The following is a 19,819-nucleotide window of genomic DNA, read 5'->3' as shown; positions in this document are numbered from 1 at the left end:
GATTTAGTTAACAGTAGTTATTCCATCAAAGCAAGTTAAAAACAAGGAAAACAGGATGACAATAATAATTTTATTGCCTCTGAAATAAATAAAAAAATAAATATTTGCTTTTACAAAACACATGTCCCAATAAACAACGTTATGGGAATGAATGTCACAATAGTTCAAAAACCGCGACTAGATGAAATGGTCTTTAATAATTGATTGACAGTTCTGATAGGAATACACCAATGTCCTGAAATGGATCGCAATGTATTAACAACACTATGCAGTCTCCACCAGTGATGATACGGGGATCCAATAGAAAGCATTGAGAATTATGACGTCATCAGAAGGGCGGGACCCAAAATCTTTTAAATAATCAGTCAGTGAGCGGCGCGCTCACCCTTTGAGAAAGCCGTTAGGGCGAAACATGTTAGGGACGTTAGGGAATTGGTGAGGAGTCCTGGAGCTCCTGTATTTTTTAGATGAGCCTTAGAATGCTATAGTAACAAACCTGCTCTAAGTTTATTTATACACTAGCCTTTGGGGGCCATTATTCTGGTTAAAATTTAACTATGTTGGTTCTTACATGCTCGATAATCGCCTAACAGACTTGATGCGCAAAATATACTAAATTTGTATATCTGGTTTTGGGGCAGAGCTGTGAGAGCCACTCGACACAGATATAGTTTTACCGGTAAACTGGGAACCAAATATTTGATACACAATACGGGCATATAACCTAATGATTACCGGTTAAATTACATCTACTCCATCGGCTATATACCGAGTGGTGTGGTTAGCAGTAAGCCCAATTGAACCGGTCTAACCGGCAGTGCATGAGTGGGCTGTAATTAAACGGCTTTTGTGTTCAAGTGAGCTACACCTAAAACTCTCTACATAACCAGCAAACAGCTCTGTCACCCAATGGCAACAACCGCTACACTATAGTTACAAAGTTACATGCAAAGTGTGTCTTTATCAGTCATTTAAATTGTAACACAGCATACTCTAAACGAAACGACAGAACCGTACATGAGTAACAATAGTGTGTATGATATTTATTAATGAGAATTAACACTGCCTGGGAAACACGATATACAAGTGCACATTTATATCAATATAAAGATCACCTCTCTTATCCAATTGATAATAACGGTTACGTTATAACTATAGGTTTATAAGCTGCTGATATGTGGACTATTAACCTATCATTTAATCTGACATTTAGAGTGAATGCATTGGGTTAAAACTGCTGACTACAGTACCATTAACTTCTTTAACAAGATTCAAGGTAATCTCATCACCCTATGTCAGCATAAAAAGCATACTATCCACCAGCAAACAGTATTAAGGTGATACAATAGAAATAGAGCTGTATTAACCACAGGTTTAATTGTAATACACAGTAACTGTTGTGTATGACCAAGTAATGTCTTATCAAGATTAATACTATTTAAGACTATTTCAGAACAATTTACTCTGTTAGGTCCATTACACGGATATACACACAACTTTTACAGGACCTCTTGTTACAAGTGTGCATCAGGTTCATTTACTTGTTGCAACTATACTTTAGAAGGTTTCCAGTATAACCTAGAACCCCCCTGGCTAAAATCTACTTACAAAGAACAGGCTGACCACTGAGTCTTTAGCATCTAAGTGTGTTTTTAAATTTATTTCCAGTGTTTTATATTAAGTTTGACTCAATAAAAGTTATGTTTTAACGTGGAACACGCAAACTCACTAGACCATCAGTAACTCTATTTTGCCTAAAGGAACCAGGTCTTTCATACCATTTAGAACTATACCCTATATTAACCCCCAAGAGTGCTATACATGTAGTCTGTCGAGTTAGAGCCTATCTCTACCTAGTTTCACATGTTGAATACTACATAGCACCTTTAGCAGTCCATATTTTCATAGGGGAATTATCCCCATATATATTTAGGACAAATTGGGGCTAAATAGGGAATTAGAAATATTTAAGCCACATTAGGCTAAGTAGTGCCGTTGATACCCCCTCTCTCTAGTAAAATTTGTGCACAACCTGGTTACCAGGTTTTCTCATCAACAGAGCACACCTATATAAACCTCACAAAGACCTACTGTACATCATGTCTTCCAAATGGGAAACAGATAGAGCATCTAGGCAACAAAAAAGAGAAACTGATTTAAACTTGGTTTTTGAAAATCCACAAACTAACACCTCACACAACCCAGATTCTATGAACCAAACATTAAAGGAAATTCACAAATGAATGTACAAACAGGATAAAGTATGGTGGAACCATCACTTTTTTGAAAAATATATTGAACTCAATTTAATCCCAAAAGGACTAAGAATCCAACTGTTCCCTGCTTTCGAATTTAAAAATCCAGAGCACAGTATAGAATGGGAGAAAGCTCTCTCAGAGTGTTCAGCTAAATTAATGCAGATACTAATTAAGCATGACAAAGCTGAATATGATATTCTAGAGAGTAAAATACAAGAAATAAACATCAAACTACAAGAATTTGAAAAGTTACAAGAATTTGAGCCACTTTACAAACAATATCAGAAGGAGCTGGACAAATATGAAGAGGAAATAAAATCAACAAAACAGGGTAAACTATCCAGAGACAAAAATGACTATGCTAACAACAAAGTATACAAATGGAAAAAGAAGTTTAACCCTAATACTAACAAACCCTCTAGGGTAAACATTATACAAAGTGATGTCTCGGACACAGAAGGAGAGGAATCAGAAACACACGAATCTGATAGTGAACCTTCTATTCCAGTAACAGATAGCCACATAAGAATCACAAGGGGTAAAAGGAAAGATTTTTTAGGAGGAAAGGCCTCTTCAAGTTCAGACATACCAGAAGAGGCAGGGGGAAAGGCAAAAAGAAACAACAAAAGCCAACCACACAACAAAACAAACAAGAAAGGATGGAAACCATACCAGAGACCCCCAAGTCCCTTCTCACAGATGAAGTAGACTCCCTAAGAATTATCAACTTATCCTCAAAACTTTTAACAAAAGACCATATAGAGGTTCTCACAAAAGGCATGACCTTCTGTCCGACCCCTGCAACAGACAAATTTGAAATAATTAAAGATATTCAACTTTTCCTCCGGAAGATTGCCTTGAAAAGATTCCATCTAACTAAAAATGGAAGTGACTCAGATTCACTCTCAGACGAAGAAAGAACCACTTTGGAAAATCTAGAGACTCTCCTCTCTGAAAGTGAAATGCAAACTGTAACTGAAACAGGTGAACTGCAAACATCAACTGAAACAAGGGACAATTGGAGAAATAAAATTAAAAACAAATCCTCTTTCATGCCTAAAATGTGCTCCCAACTACAAGTCTACAATGAGATTGTCTGTGCAAAGATAATGTCTATCCCTGAAAATAACAGAAATGCCAATCAGAATTTAACATTGAAAGAATGTAAAGCATTAAAAGATATGCAATCCTGGCAAGACGTCATCATAAGAAATTCAGATAAGGGGGGCAACATTGTTCTATGGCCTATGAACATGTACAGATTGGAGACAGATAAGCAATTAAGAGATCAGAGTTGTTATTCAAAACTGGGGTACAACCCAACTCAAGAATACTTGAACAAGTATATTAACTTGATACAAGGGGCCAAAAATGATAACATCATAGACAATAGAGAGTACAACTTTCTTAAAGTTACAAAACCTACAGTGGCAACCTTCTATCTGATCCCCAAAATTCATAAGAACAAACAACATCCCCCAGGCCGACCAATCGTTTCAGGGATAAACAGTCTCACTGAAAAAGCAAGTCAGTTTGTAGATCACAGATTGAGAAACTATCTAACTCAAATAACATCCTATGTCCAAGATACCACAGATGTACTCAAAAGATTGGAAAACATTCATATCTCATCTGAAACATGGTTGGTAACGGCGGACGTAGAATCATTGTATACATGCATTGAACATGATTTGGGCTTAGAAGCAGTGAGGGGGTTCCTTACCATGGGATCAGAGGAAGGCAGATTACATGATGAGTTTGTATTACACCTACTCCAATTTGTACTCAAACACAATTACTTTACCTTTAATAATGGCTTCTTCCTACAGGAAAGAGGAACAGCAATGGGTACTGCTTGTGCCCCTACCTACGCCAACATATTTTTAGGATGGTGGGAGCAAAAATATGTCTTTTCTGATCAAAACTCACAGTTTCTAGAGAAAATTCCCCTCTGGATGAGGTTTATAGATGACATACTGTTTATGTGGGAAGGCACCAAGAATGAATTAGATCTCTTTCTCCAAAATCTTAATAGGAATAGGCTCAATATCAAATTAACTCATGAAACCAGTCTAACAAAGATCAACTTTCTGGATTTAGAAATCAGTAAAACCACAGAAGGACTCTTATCCATGGATGTGCATAGAAAACCAACAGCAACTAACAGTGTCTTACACAGTACAAGTGCACATGCACCAAACACCATACAAGCCCTACCGGAGGGCGAATTCCTCAGAATGAGGAGAAACTGTTCCTCAGATATCAACTACAACAAAAGGGCCAAAGAAGTAACAACAAGACTATTGGCCAGAGGTTACAGTAAAAGAGCAATCAAAAAAGCAGAACATTGAGCTAGATGCACTGACAGGAATGAGCTCCTACAGAAAAAACAAAAAACCCAACAGGATAACATTAGATTTATCTCTACATACAATCCAGCTAGCCCACAAGTAAGGAAAATCTTACAAGATAATTGGCATATTGTACTATCAGACCCTATCCTAAACAAAATTCTAGGACCAAAAATCCTAACTGGTTATAGGAGAAGTAGTAATCTCAAAGATCTAATCAGCCCTAGCCATCTGCAAAAGAAAAAGACAGCTACGGCCTTTACTAAAGGATCCTTTAAATGTGGCACATGCTCAACATGTTGTCACATGGTGAAAACACATACAGTAAAGGACAGATTTAACAAAACCCACACAATAAATTCACACATTAACTGTCAAACAGAGGGGATCATCTATGCAATCAAATGTACATGTAACCTATTTTACATAGGGATGTCAACTAGAAAAATAAGAACAAGATTGCAAGAGCATCTTAGAAACATCAAAAATGCAGCAAAAGACCTACAAGCAGGAAAACAACTAACATCAGTAGCAAGACATTTTATGAAAAAACACAATTGTAGGCAAAGTGATCTGAAATGTTTTGGCCTACAAAAAATAAATCTGGGTATAAGGGGTGGAAACTTAGAAAACAAACTACTACAAGCAGAAAGTAGATGGATTTTCTTAATGAATTCAGTCCAACCCTCAGGTCTTAACGAGAATAACAACTTCTCTTCTTTCTTGTAAAGATTGTAATTCACAATCCTACAGGACCCCAAGTGTGAGGTCAATACTCATAACCCTATAGGACCCCAATCTGGGAAATATTATACATCCATTGATCCGATTGGCTAAATCAATGCGAAGACTACTGTCAGTATCTGTCGAATCATTTATATATGTCAAGATCACATACCAATAGGGACTACCAAATATAAGACCTAACCATATACAGTAAAAATAACATATTCCTATAAAAAACTGATTACTACAACCATCAAAATGTAACATTACAATACCTGGTCACCAAAGCTAGTAAACACACACTGTCACAATCACTTCTAATAGAAATTCTTCAAACTAAGTTCAACTCGCTCGACTTAAGTAAAATTCACATAGATACCATCACTTAATAATAAGGGTATCTATACTAAATCTTTTTAATTCTTAAGCTAACCTAACACAAACACAGTCACATAACTAGACTGATTTATACGTATTAAAACAAACACAAATATCCAGCTAGCACAAGTGCACCAGATTCTTTATTCTTGGATCTTTTGGTTGATTATTCACTTTTCTATAAATATTTTTTATTATTTTTTATTTACCACTATTTTGTCACAAGAAACACAATTTCTGACATCAGCACTGCACATTCATCTAGCAATTAATAATATAATGTTACATTATAAGATTTAGTTAACAGTAGTTATTCCATCAAAGCAAGTTAAAAACAAGGAAAACAGGATGACAATAATAATTTTATTGCCTCTGAAATAAATAAAAAAATAAATATTTGCTTTTACAAAACACATGTCCCAATAAACAACGTTATGGGAATGAATGTCACAATAGTTCAAAAACCGCGACTAGATGAAATGGTCTTTAATAATTGATTGACAGTTCTGATAGGAATACACCAATGTCCTGAAATGGATCGCAATGTATTAACAACACTATGCAGTCTCCACCAGTGATGATACGGGGATCCAATAGAAAGCATTGAGAATTATGACGTCATCAGAAGGGCGGGACCCAAAATCTTTTAAATAATCAGTCAGTGAGCGGCGCGCTCACCCTTTGAGAAAGCCGTTAGGGCGAAACATGTTAGGGACGTTAGGGAATTGGTGAGGAGTCCTGGAGCTCCTGTATTTTTTAGATGAGCCTTAGAATGCTATAGTAACAAACCTGCTCTAAGTTTATTTATACACTAGCCTTTGGGGGCCATTATTCTGGTTAAAATTTAACTATGTTGGTTCTTACACGCTCGATAATCGCCTAACAGACTTGATGCGCAAAATATACTAAATTTGTATATCTGGTTTTGGGGCAGAGCTGTGAGAGCCACTCGACACAGATATAGTTTTACCGGTAAACTGGGAACCAAATATTTGATACACAATACGGGCATATAACCTAATGATTACCGGTTAAATTACATCTACTCCATCGGCTATATACCGAGTGGTGTGGTTAGCAGTAACCCCAATTGAACCGGTCTAACCGGCAGTGCATGAGTGGGCTGTAATTAAACAGCTTTTGTGTTCGAGTGAGCTACACCTAAAACTCTCTACATAACCAGCAAACAGCTCTGTCACCCAATGGCAACAACCGCTACACTATAGTTACAAAGTTACATGCAAAGTGTGTCTTTATCAGTCATTTAAATTGTAACACAGCATACTCTAAACGAAACGACAGAACCGTACATGAGTAACAATAGTGTGTATGATATTTATTAATGAGAATTAACACTGCCTGGGAAACACGATATACAAGTGCACATTTATATCAATATAAAGATCACCTCTCTTATCCAATTGATAATAACGGTTACGTTATAACTATAGGTTTATAAGCTGCTGATATGTGGACTATTAACCTATCATTTAATCTGACATTTAGAGTGAATGCATTGGGTTAAAACTGCTGACTACAGTACCATTAACTTCTTTAACAAGATTCAAGGTAATCTCATCACCCTATGTCAGCATAAAAAGCATACTATCCACCAGCAAACAGTATTAAGGTGATACAATAGAAATAGAGCTGTATTAACCACAGGTTTAATTGTAATACACAGTAACTGTTGTGTATGACCAAGTAATGTCTTATCAAGATTAATACTATTTAAGACTATTTCAGAACAATTTACTCTGTTAGGTCCATTACACGGATATACACACAACTTTTACAGGACCTCTTGTTACAAGTGTGCATCAGGTTAATTTACTTGTTGCAACTATACTTTAGAAGGTTTCCAGTATAACCTAGAACCCCCCTGGCTAAAATCTACTTACAAAGAACAGGCTGACCACTGAGTCTTTAGCATCTAAGTGTGTTTTTTAAATTTATTTCCAGTGTTTTATATTAAGTTTGACTCAATAAAAGTTATGTTTTAACGTGGAACACGCAAACTCACTAGACCATCAGTAACTCTATTTTGCCAAAAGGAACAAGGTCTCTCATACCATTTAGAACTATACCCTATATTAACCCCCAAGAGTGCTATACATGTAGTCTGTCGAGTTAGAGCCTATCTCTACCTAGTTTCACATGTTGAATACTACATAGCACCTTTAGCAGTCCATATTTTCATAGGGGAATTATCCCCATATATATTAAGGACAAATTGGGGCTAAATAGGGAATTAGAAATATTTAAGCCACATTAGGCTAAGTAGTGCCGTTGATACCCCCTCTCTCTAGTAAAATATATAAGTGAGTTTCTGAGAGTAATTATATGGGTTGGTTAGTGTGCTCTCAATGGGATCAATACACCAACCAAAAGCAAAAGCAAGGGGGGCTGATATTGGCAATATTTGAACAATCTAGATAGAGGGGAAAGCACATATGCAGACGGACACTGCATGTATATCTGGGACTTTAGGCTCATTAGGGTGGGTTGGCACCAGTTGACAAACAAGGGCTTGCTATCCCAACAACAATACAATAGTTCTACGGAGTGTCAGAGTGATAGCCTCCTTTACACAAATTTAACAATATACTGGCCGTTAAGGCTGAAAGGCCAAACAGTCTGAGGATGGGAGGGAAAGAGTTAATGCAACAGTCTGGATAAAGGGGAAAATACAGGAACAGATGGGCAATGTATTTAGACCTGTGGTGAGCGCTATACACGGGTGTTATCTGGCCATTAAGGTGGAATCGGCACTAGTTGACAAACAAAGGCATGCTATCCCAGAAACATTCCTTTTACCCCCAGGCAGGGAAAGAGTTAATAAACAAATATTAAACCTCCATGCTAAGAGAATACCATAGTTCCACGGAGTGTCAGAATAGTAGCATTTATTACTAGGGCTACCGGTCTGTAAAATGTCCCATAGAGTCAGCACAATACCATTTGGTATGTAAAGGCTATATATATATATAACTTTCCGTACCCCTAACATTTATACCTTTTTATATTATATCGTGGGGGGGGGGGGGGAAGAGAGAAGGCAGCAGTAAAAACAATAAAGAGAATAACAGTGTAAAAATACAAACTACTATTAGAGTTAAACCTAAAACTTCTTTGCCTTCTCTGAAAGATGCTTTAATATGGGAGTCCTTCAGCCGATCTCCTGTTTTTGCATAGTCCTGGAACCGATGAGGATTTCACCTGGCCTTTTTACCGCCCACTGAGCGGGCCTTGACAAGAGTGGATCTCCCCCAAATAAAGTCACTGCCGCCCGGTAACCCTCTGATGGCTCTAAAAGCATTTCCAACTTTACGCTTGAGCTCTGCCTAAGGGGAATCGACCCAGGATCAGGGAAAATGGCAGACTTGTCAGGCGGGGTCTTACTCACCAGTCCCCCGTGATCGGCCGCTTCACGGAGGAGCCCATTGACAACACTCCCAGATCAAGGAACTTGTCCGGACAGACGCCCACAGCAAAGGAGGCGATAACCGGAGTACCGGTCTGACAATGTAACACCGCCTCAGAGGAAGCCCGCTCATGGGGTAATGGCTCTGCGGGACCTGGAGTATCCACTTGTCTTTTAGACTCTTCCTTAACTTTCCCAGGTAGGTCTCTGGGCTCAGAATGCCGATATCCAGCTTGTCTTGCCGTCGTGCGCAGGGTGTCCCATTCAGCGGACCAAGCTTGTAATAAGCGCTCATGATGGTCCTCTAACAAGCAGATCACTTCCTTCAGGAACAAGTTAGCACTAGACTCCATTAGTTCTATTGCAAGCATGGATATGGTGAGAGAGTCGTTTGATCGCCCCTTTAACTAGTAGCAGGGTGCAAGTATGTCTCTAAATAAGTCTGGTTGATGCACAAAGAAAATGTAAGAGTAGTAAAAAAGGCAGTTAGAACTCAACTGCTATACCCCGTATGCGGGGGGGGGGGGGGTGCTGATTCCTTGTAGCGAGGCCGCCGCCCCAGGTTCCAGCGGTCCAGATCTGGGTCTAGCTTTCATAGAACTATGCAAATGTGATGTCGTTGAAATCCCCAATGTGTGGGCTGTTTATATTTACCACTGTTTTTAGTCTAAATTGCAGAATGGGCTCAATAACCGGCGGGTTAGGAACATCCAACTAAGAGCCACAGATATTGCGACCTAACATGGCTGCTGCCTAGACACGCCCCCCATTATCTAATTTGTTTTATTTCTTGATATTCTTTGATGAAAAGCATATCTAGATATGCTCACTAGCTGCTGATTGGTTGCTGCACATAGAAGCATCGTGTGATTGGCTCACCATGTGCATTGCTTTTTCTTCAACTAAGGATATTTAAAAAATGAAGCAAAATAAATAATGGAAGTAAATTGTAATGTTTAAATTTCTATTCTCTATCTGAATCATGAAAGAAAGATTTTGGGTTTAGTGGCCCTTTAAAAGGCCCTGGGTAAAGAGGAACAATCTTGTTTGCAGCATGCTTTAAAATACCATTAAATACAATATAATTGCACTCATCAGCAAATGCATAATAAAACAACAATGCAATAACAATTAATTTCAAACGAGCAATAGATTATTTTTTTATGACAAATGCAAAACTTTCCATTAATTTCCCTGTATCATGTAACAGTCATCAAACAATAACAATTTTTTTATGAATGTACTGTGAACTCTTTCTCATGCGCAGTAGGAGCTGTTGCCTCCAAAACCGTGTACATAAAAAATACTGTGCACAGTTTGATAACAGAAGAACATTTAATGTTTTTTTTTTTTAATTGCATGCTCTAACTGAATCATGAACTTTCATGTTTCTTTAAGTTTTGAAACCAGGACGCTCCCCATTTCTTTGTATTTTTTGTGCTTAATTTTATGTATCACTCAAAACACCATTTATACTTACCAGATAAAGGCATAGTTTCCATTGAGGTGGTAAAGTTTGGAAATTGGTGGTAACTTAAAAAGTCTCCATAGACTTTAATGGAGATAAAGGTTTTTATCACCAGCTTCCACACTTTGGCAACTCAAGGGAAATGAGCCCAAATTCCTTTCTTTCAAGGTGGTAAGTCATGGGAATTACTTCTCTACCGCTAGGAGGAGGCAAAGATTCCCAAACCGCAAGAACTCTATAAAACCCCTCCCACTTTACACATTCCTTATTCTAACGTATAGCCAAGCAAGGCCTAATTTCCATTGAGGTGGTAACGTATTGGTACATAAAAATGTTCCATAGACTTTAATGAAGATAAATGTTTTTACCACCAGTTTCCATACTTTACCACCTCAATGGCAACTAGGCCTAAGTGAGGTAAAAATAAGAGCTATAAAAGGAGTAGGGAAAAAAAATGTGCTCAAAACAACCCAAGCAAAGGGTGGGGGCTCATGGACTCTCACCACCATGAAAGAAAGGAATTTATCAGGTAAGTATAAATTATGTTTTCTTTCATACAGGTGGAAAGAGTCCATGATCCTTTACTCATGGGAACTAATACCCAAGATGTGGAAGTCCACAAGTAAATCACATAAACAAGATAATAGGAGGGATTTAAAAAACATCTTTTTTTCACTGAGAAAATAAATCCACAACCTCATAAAATTCTTTTTTTTCATAAATGCACTTGAAAACAGGCACAATCCTTAAACTGAGACAACTGCCTGAAGGACCTTTCTACCAAAGGCTGCTTCAGAGGAATCAAAAACATCAACATGTTAAAATTTAGTAAAAGTATGCATAGAAGACCAAGTAGCTGCTTTGCAAATTTGATCAAATGAAGCCTCATTCTTGAAAGTCCAAGAAGTGGCAACTGACCTAGAAGAATGAGCTGTCACCCGCTGCAGTGGAGGCTGACCTACCTCTAAATAAGGTCTGTGAATCAAAAGTTTCAACCAAGAGGCTAAAGAAACAGCAGAGGCATTATTGCAAACATGCTAGGCCTGAAAATAGAATAAAAGGTTAGAGGTCTGTCTAAAATCCTTAGTAGCATATATTTTAATGCCCTAACAACATCCAGAAAATTCAAAGATCTTTCAGAAGTATTCTTAGGATTAGGACAAAAAGAAGGAACAAAAATCTCTCTACCAATGTTTTCAGAAGAAACAATCTTAGGTAAAAAATTAAATGTTGTCTGCAAAGCAGCCTTATCCTGATGAAAAATCAGATAAGAAGATTTACAAGAAAGAGCAGACAATTCTGAAACTCTTCTAGCATAAGAAATAGCCAAAGAAACAACACATTCCATGAAAGAAGTTTAATGTCCAATTTATGCATAGGCTCAAAAGGAGGAGCTTGCAAAACTCAACACCAGGTTAGGATTCCAAGGAGGAGAAATAAACTTAATTAAAGCTTTAATTCAGACCAAAGCCTAAATGAAACAATGAATGATCAGGAAGACTAGCAATCTTTCTGTGAAATAATACTGAAAGGGCTGTAATCTGCGCTTTCAGGGAACTGGTAGATAAACCCCTATCTAAATCATTCTGCAAAAACTGAAGAATCCTAGGAATTCTAAAAGAATACCAAGAACAGCCATGATCTATACACCAGGAAAGTTTTCCAATCCTTGTGATAAATCTTTGTAGACCCAGGCTTAAGAGCCTGAATCACTGTCTCAATAACAGAATCTAAGAAACCTCTATGCATCAGAACTAAGCAATCAATTTCCATGCCATCAAGTTTAGAGACTTCAGATCCAAATTGAAGAAAGGAACTTGAGATAGAAGTTCTGACTGCAAAGGAAGAGGCCAAGGAGGGCAACTGAACATTTGAACCAGATCCGCATACCAAATCCTGCAAAGTCATGCTGGAGCAATCAGGATTACAAATTACTTTGCATGCTTTATCTTGGAAATCACTCTGGGAAGAAGAACCAGTGGAGGAAACAGATAAGCAGGATGAAATGACCAAGAAACTACTTGAGCATCCACTACCTCTGCCTAAGGATCTCTGGACCATGCAAAGTAACTGGGAGGTTTGTTATTCAAGCTAGAGGCCATCAGATCTATCTCTGGCAGGCCACAAAGGTCAGATTGAACACATCCTGATGAAGAGACCACTTCTCTGGATGAAGAGACTGATGCCTGAGAAAGTCTGCCTCCCAATTGTTCACTCCTGGGATGTGAATTGCACAAATTAGGCAAGAATTGGTTTCTGCCCAAGAGTGAATTTGAGATAGATCCCTCATTGCCAGGGAACTGTGAGCTCCCCCGCTGATGATTGAAGAGCCCTGAAAACTGCATGGAGTTCTAGTACATTGATTGAAAGCCTTGCTTCCCAAGGATCCCAACCCCCCTGTGCTATCAGAGACCCTCAATCTGCTCCCCATCCTGAAAGACTTGAATCTGCTGTGATCACAGACCAGGTAGGATGAGCAAAAGAACCCCCCTGAATAATGAACTGATGATTCATCCACCAAGCAATAAACTGACTTGTACTGGAATCTAAGAATATCCTTTGAGATAGCTGAGAATAATCTCTGCTGGAGAGGCCTCATGTGGAACTGGGCAAATGGAATTGCATCTGAAGCTGCAATCATGAGACCTAGAACCTCCATACACTGAGCCACTGTAGGAAATAAGAGAGACTAGAGGTTCAGACAGGCTGAAACCATTTTCATCTCCATCTGTTCTGTTAAAGAAAGACTCATGGATACTTAGTCTATTTGGAACCCAAGGAAGGTAACCCTTGTCTGAGGAATCAAGGAACTCTTTAATAAATTGATCGTCCAGCCATGTCTTTAAAGACACAACAATAGTTGTTTGGTGTGAGATTCTGCTAAAGGAAAAGGGCACTCAGAACCTTGGTAAATATTATTGGTGCTGTAGCTAGACCAGAAGGAAGAGCAAAAAAATGATGATGTTTTTCCAAGAAAGCAAACCTCAGAAAATGATGATGTTCTGGGTGTATTGGAATAAGAAGGTAAGCTTCCTTTATATCTATTGAGGACATAAACTGACCTTGCTGAACAAAAGGTAGAGTAGCCCTGATAGTTTCCATTCTGAAGGATGGAACCCTTACAAACTTGTTTAGAGTCTTTAGATCTAAAACTGGTCTGAAATTGTCTTCCTGCTTTGGAACAATGAAGAGATTTGAATAAAATCCCATCCCCTGTACCTGTAAAGGAACTGGTACAATCACTCCCATTTACAGATCTGAGACAGATTGAAGAAAAGCCTGAGCTTTTACAGGATTCCTTGGGATATTGGACAGAATAACTTTGCTTTGGGAGGCCTTATTCTGAAACCAATCTGATATCCCTGAGAAACAATATTCTGAACCCATGGATCTGGGATAGATTGAAACCAAGCCTCCCAAAAATCTGCCCCCCTATCAGGACCTGAATCAGGGGCCGTACCTTTATGCATTCTTGGAGCATGAAACAGACTTCTTACCCTGCTTGGACTTGTTCCAATTAGACTAAACCAGAGAAACTTTGCTTATAAAAGCAGCCATTTTTCTGTTCTTTATTTTGACAAAAGGAACGAAAACGATGAGGAGCTTTTAACTTTCCTTTAGATTTCTTATCCTGAGGAAGAAAAGCTCCTTTACATCCAATAATAGAATAAATAATAGAATCTATATCAGACCAAAATAATTTCTTAGGAAAGAGACAGCAATCTAGATTTGGATATTATGTCAGCATTTCAGGATTTAAGCCACAAGCCCTCCTGGCAAGAATAACCAAAGACATGCTTTTCACATTTATTTTCATAATATCAAATACAAATAAAAGAATGTGCACTTTGAAGCAAATTTAACAGATTAGAACTAACAGGGTCAGTTAAAAACTGCTGAGCAAGACTGTCTGAACAGAAGGTAGAAGCTGCTGCTACATCAGCAAAAGAAGCAGAATGTCGAAGAATATAACCAGTATGTAAAAAGGCCCTTCTTAGAAAAGATTCCAATTTTCTGTCTAAAGGGTCTTTAAAAGAAATACTCTCTTCCAAAGGAATATAAGTACGTTTAGCTAGAGTGGAAATTGATCCATCCACCTTAGGAGCAGTTTCCCATAACTCTAATTTAGCAATAGGTAAAGGATATAGCTTTTTAAACCATTGAGAAGGATTTAAATACACACCTGGTTTAGACCATTCTTTAGCATTTATATCAGAAACTAGATCAGAAACAGGAAAATCTCAGGGAGATTAGCAACAGTTTTAAAAACTAAATTAAAAGGATTACAAGGTTTATTATCAGACAGTTTTTCAACTCCTAAGGTTACTTTAATGGATTTTCAACCCCTAAGGTAACTAAAATCTTTTTTAAAAGAGAATTAATATTTTCAACTTCAAGTAAAAAATTAGGAATTATCTGGTTCTATATCAGATAAGGGATTCTCAGAGGAAACCAAACCATCTGAAGATACCACAGTGGTATAGCAGCTAGTACCTTTGTAATTGCAGAAGTAATGTAATTCTTCATAGCTGGACACACTCCATCTGCATCTTCCTGTAATGAACAGGCTGTAGTTGCAGTATTACCCTGCTAAACATTAGATTGATCAGAATGTGATAACAAATCTAAACATGAGCCACAGAAATATGCTGAAGAAGGAACTTAAGTTATCTTACAATAAGCACACTTAATATTGGTAGAAATGTGTACAGGAGACTCAGTTTCTAGGGTAAATTTAGAGACGGATTTTTGTTGCTCCATTATATCAAAAAGCAATAACATTAGCATTATTAAAAACACCCCCTTTAAGCAAACTCTTGAGGAAAGGAACACCTATATCCCCCTTATAATGCTAATGTGCGCTATCCCGAGGATCGGAAACTAATGCACAAACAAGCGATAACCCGATGTGCGAAAGAGAACGTGCCAACATGCGCTTACTCGTCAGAGATTAATAACTATGGAGCCAATAACTGCACCCGGGGTACGAAAACTAAATCGCACACAAATCTACACGTGCAAAACCAAGGGGGATAGTGAGAATCTGTCCCAGGGCAAAATATATAAACACATATACTGATAAACTTTTAAACATATATACAAATGCCCATAATAAAGCTATATGAGTATATATATACAGTCATGGCCAAAATATTTGCACCCCTGCATTTCTGTCAGATAATGCACCACTTCGCCAAGAAATTTTTTGCAATCACAAATATTTAGGCGTTCTCATGTTTATTTATTTTGTATTGCTATGACACAAAACTCAAAAAATGGACTGGACAAAATTATTAGCACCCTTTAAAAATAAGAAGAAATAATTGCATTTCAAGTTTGTTAATAAACCACAATACAAGAAAAAATATTGTGTGAGAGGTCCGCCAAAAAATCACCCCCAATGAGGCAAAATACAAACAAATCAAATTAACACAAAATACAAAAAAATAACACTGCACATATATTTAACCAAATACTCATATGAGCAAAAAAGGTGAAAAAGTCCACAGGTGGTCCTTCAACAGCAAAACAATATATGACAGGCAGGCAGCTCTCTCGACATAGATGGGTCAGAAGATATCAAGTCCTATAAGACAAAAAAGAAGAGGCGCCCTTTGATGCAATAACTCAAAGACAATGCAGTAGCGTGTAGCAACTACAGAAAAGGTACTAACAAATGGAGATGCACATCTAGTGCAATACAACATGGACAGAGGCTTCAGAGCTGCTCGGCTGACTCGAACACTCCAACAGAGCAGCTGGGCCACAAAGGGCTCATCTCCAGTGATGTCCCAGCTTCCAGTTATGATGGAAGGAACACAGCCAAAGGTGTAGTGACACCTAGGATAAGTTTACGTAATGCGGGTTCCCAAGCATGTATCCAATAACCTCAAGGAATAGCAAGGTTCAGATAAAAGATGGATTTATTAAAATAATTTTAAAATGTTGCACACACATTTTTCGGCACAAGCTGCCATTTCATCAGGCTGTATACTACATAATAAAACCTTGCTCTATTTAAAACCCTCAAGTAGCTAATCAAACTATCTACAGAGTACACACTAACAACATCAATCGATGCCTATTGGTTGGTGGGATCAACAATGGGATCCTATTGAATGATTGGGTGCTTGTCAGTTGGTGTAAAATAAAGAAAAACCAATACATCACAGATACAAAATAACAACAAACAATAATATCAAAAAGACTCTCTAAACAAAACCGCTATCTGAACAAAAACATATCATAAGTGATCATAAAGTACATAATTATCATTATAGTCAAACAGAACATGATAAAGCCGTGATACATGTTACAAATTGAGCAACTTATTAACTAAATAAAAAAGTGATATTTTGCTATCGGCTACTAATCCAAATGTTATAGTGATTTAAATAAACATACAATAAATATTGTGAATATATAATAATATATGCTGAATAAGCTATACATGAATAAACAACAATTAAGCATCTTTCATATAAATAAATGTAAAATAATATAAAAATGTGACCTAATTAGTGATTTCATGATAAATTCATGTTGATCCACAATAAGTGTAAACAACAAGTGTAAACAAATAGACCCTGTATAAAGACATCTCATAGTATGTCTATAATATAATATGCTACACCCCATTGCATTGTCTTTGAGTTATTGCACCAAAGGGCTTATAGGACTTGATATCTTCCATTCCAAGTTTGTGATGCTCCTGTAATATTTAATTAAACTCACCTGTATCAAACAACAGGTGCTGACAATATAGAAATCATACCGGCAACCAGTTAAAATGGTGAAAAATAGACTCAGCCTTTCTGTTGTGTGCCACTCTGAGCATGGAGAAGAGAAAGAGCAGCAAACAATTGTCTGAGGATTTAAAAACAAAAATTATGGAAAAGCATGAACAATCTCAAGGTTACAAGTCCATCTCCAGAGATCTTATTGTTCCTGTGTCCACTGTGTGGAACATTGTCAAGACGTTTACAGCCTATGGCACTGTAGCTAATCTCCCCGGAGGTGGACAAAGGAGAAAAATTGCTGAAAGATTTTAATGAAGGATTATTTGATTGGTGGATAAAGAACCTCAATCAACTTCAAGAGAAAGCCAAGCTGACCTTTAAAGGGACACTGAACCCAAATTTTTTCTTTCATGATTCAGATAGAGCATGCAATTTTAAGCAACTTTCTAATTTACTCCTATTATCAAATTTTCTTCCTTCTCTTGGTATCTTTATTTGAAATGCAAGAATGTAAGTTTAGATGCCGGCCCATTTTTGGTGAATAACCTGGGTTATTCTTGCTGATTGGTGGATAAATTCATCCACCAATAAAAAAGTGCTTTCCAGAGTCTGAAACAAAAAATAAGCTCAGATGCCTTCTTTTTCAAATAAAGATAGCAAGTGAACGAAGAAAAATTGATAATAGGAGTAAATGAGAAAGTTGCTTTAAATTGCATGCTCTATCTGAACACGAAAGAAAAAATTTGGGTTCAGTGTCCCTTTAAGCACAGGGTACAAATATGTCAGCTTGCACTATATGTCAGCATCTGAATGAAAAGGGACATTATGGTAGCTGGTAGGAGACCCAGGAGGACCCCACTGCTGACACAGAAACATAAAAAAGCCAGATTGGAGTTTGCCAAATCTTACCTGAGGAAGCCAAAATCCTTTTGGAAGAATGTGCTTTGAAGAGATTAAACAAAATTATAGATTTTTGGTAAAGCCCATCATTCTACTGTTTTCAGAAAAATAAATAATGCTTTTAAGGAAAATAATACAGTCCCTACAGTCAAACATGGTGGAGATTCACTGATGTTTTGGGATTGCTTTGCTGCTTCAGGCACTGGATGTCTTGACTGTGTGCATGGTATTATGAAATCTGAAGTCTACCAAAGAATTCTGTGGTGCAATGTAGGGTCCAGTGTCAGAAAGTTGGGTCTCTCTTAGAGGTCATGGGTCTTACAGTAGGAAAATGACCCAAAGGACACTTCAAAAAGCACCCAGAAATGGTTTAAGACAAAGTGCTAGAGAGTACTGAACTGGCCAGCAATGAGTCCAGATCTCAACCACATAGAGCACCTGGGGAGAAATCTCAAAACAGCAGTTGGGAAAAGGAACCCTTACAATCTGAGAGACCTAGAGCAGTTGGCAAAAGAAGAGTGGTCGAAAACTCCAGTAGAGAGGTGTAAGAAACTCATTGATGGTCACATGAAGTGATTGATTTCAGTTATTTTTTCAAAAGGGTGTGCTACCAAATTTTAAATTGAGGGTGCAAATAATTTTGTCCAGTCCATTTTTGGAGTTTTGCGTGGAATGTGTCAGATTTGGCTTTTTTTCTCCACTTTTTTGTGTCATACCAATATAAACAAACAAAATAAATAAACTTGAGAATGCCTAAACATTTGAAGTGGTATATTATCTGACAGAAATGCAGGCGTGCCAATATTTTTGGCTATGACTGTATATAGAAAAAAAACATACCCATAGACACTTGTCCACTACATGCCAGTAGAAGACAGCCAAACAGGTACTGAAATATATCAGCAGAGGTAATTTAAATAGGAGTAGATCGGGGGCAGAGCTAACGGTCAAGGTGAATGGACGTGTTTTAGCATGAGCTCCGTGGAAAAAGTCTAAAAACAGCTTGATTTTAGATATTTCTGAATAACATCCAGGTATTAACTTATACCCAAATGACACCTGAGGCAATCTAACCACAACTGGGACATTTTGGAAGATACTCAGAGCCAGATGGATAAGAGAATGTTTAACGTAAACAACAGAAACTATTGATATTGGGCCGCTTATTAACTTGCCGGTTGACTGAGTGGCTTTACCCATACACCAGAGGGTCGGGGCTCCACTCTGGTGTCACTACACCATCAGGCTCTGTTGGATAACATAGCTGGAACATTTTGGAAGGCATTCAGCGCCAGACAGATTAAGGTTTTTCTGGCGTAAAGAACCGGTAATTGAAACTACAGGGACTAGATCACAGATAAAGTTGGTGATTGTCTGTGTGACTTTTTCTTATACACCGGAGGGTAGGGGCTCTGCTCCGGTGTCATTAAACCACCAGGCTTTAGCGGAAGGTATTAGTGCTGCTATAGATAACTGAAATCACTGAGATCTACGCATCTTTTATTATTAATGAGGACTGTGACTGAAATATTAAGAGAGAGAAGAGCGATATCCTAGAGGTTCCTAGTCTGCTA

The 19,819-nt window shown here is 37.7% G+C and overlaps 1 protein-coding gene across 2 annotated transcripts in view; it reads right to left on the bottom strand.

Moving 5' to 3' along the window:
• The window catches only part of LOC128642402 (cytochrome P450 2K1), a 316,728-nt gene that overhangs the window by 27,563 nt on the left and 269,346 nt on the right, over positions 1–19,819 (bottom strand). The window lies entirely within an intron of this gene.

The sequence above is a fragment of the Bombina bombina genome, chromosome 11 (genome assembly GCF_027579735.1).
Source record: "Bombina bombina isolate aBomBom1 chromosome 11, aBomBom1.pri, whole genome shotgun sequence".
NCBI lineage: Eukaryota > Metazoa > Chordata > Amphibia > Anura > Bombinatoridae > Bombina > Bombina bombina.
The sequence above is the reverse complement of the archived record's forward strand: the minus strand, read 5'-3'. Positions and strand labels throughout refer to the sequence as shown.